Genomic DNA, 1,351 nt, shown 5'->3' on the forward strand with positions numbered 1-1,351 from the left:
GATTTCTGAAGGATCATGTGACACTGAAGACTAATGATGCTGAAACTTCAGCTTTGATTACAGCAATAAATTACATTTTAAAAATATATTCAGAAAACTATAAACAACTTGGTCTCAAATGCACAAATAAAAATGAATGAATCAGAAATGAATCAGTAGTCATCATCCAGCAAAATTATTAAGCAATAAAATTAATGTGAAGAAGATCAGCTCAGATCATTTGATGAGAAATGTTTGAGTTTATATTGAGATATCTGACTGTAATTGGTATCTTGGCAAACCTAAAGCACAGTTTGAGACATTGTTGAGCTCTCTCTCGAGGCGATTTTGAGATTACTGTTTTTTCTTTCCTTGTGAAGTAGGTGAAAAGTGTCAATTTAGTGTCAGATATTATGTGATTTAAATGAATGTAGTGATTAAAAATCATCATGTGAAGAGGTTAAAACTCTATAGAGAGACATACATACACGTTATATATAATTAGCCATCAAATCATGTTCTGTTACATGCAATGTGTATTCATGAGTTCTGCCCTATAATTATCATCATCATTCATCATAAACAAGTGGTTTGTGAGTAATATTTCACTAGAAAACTCATACACATACATTTCAAAGTCACAGATTATCATCAATGATTCATGACTACTTTCATCTCCATGTGAAACATTACAAAGTGTCTAAAAATCGAGTAAATGTCTTGCTGAACCAGCCAGACTGTCGGATTGAGTCTAACATGAAGAACAGAAAGGAAAGCCTTGCCAACATCTAAAATAACATGGTTAGATGTCTTTCTTTTTAAGTTAGAACAAATTTCTGTGTATTATTAAATATGAAAGCTTGACAAGTCCAAATTGCACTGATCTGTTTTGACATGCTGTGCACTAATATGCAGTATATGTGATTAATGTGCTGATCTAAAGCATGTTCTCGTGGTAAATGAACACCGTGTGCTGCAGGCGTAACTCAATCCACTTGCAGGTTTTGTGCTGTACAGCTGTGACGAGTGTCGGGACATTTTGTCCATGAAATAGTTCGTGTTTTTGTGACCACAGTGAAATATCATTGGTTCAAAATCCAGTCAACATGAAAAATTAGTTTTGTTCTGACTGGCAGCAGTTTTAAGTTCATGCTTGGTTTGGAATCTGTGTAATGTAAAAGATTTTTAGTGAAAAAAAAAAGTTTTATTTTGGTTGCATTCTTATTGTATTTCTAACTAAAATATAACTTTTCATAATAGTTCGTAATAGTTTAATCCAACGGCATGTCAAGTTTTGGATAAAGTCTTTAAAAAAATGTCAAAAAGTCCGGTAACACTTTACTTGAAAGGGTGTGCATAAGACTGACATGAC

Source organism: Sinocyclocheilus grahami, unplaced genomic scaffold (genome assembly GCF_001515645.1).
Source record: "Sinocyclocheilus grahami isolate Dianchi unplaced genomic scaffold, SAMN03320097.WGS_v1.1 scaffold229.1, whole genome shotgun sequence".
NCBI lineage: Eukaryota > Metazoa > Chordata > Actinopteri > Cypriniformes > Cyprinidae > Sinocyclocheilus > Sinocyclocheilus grahami.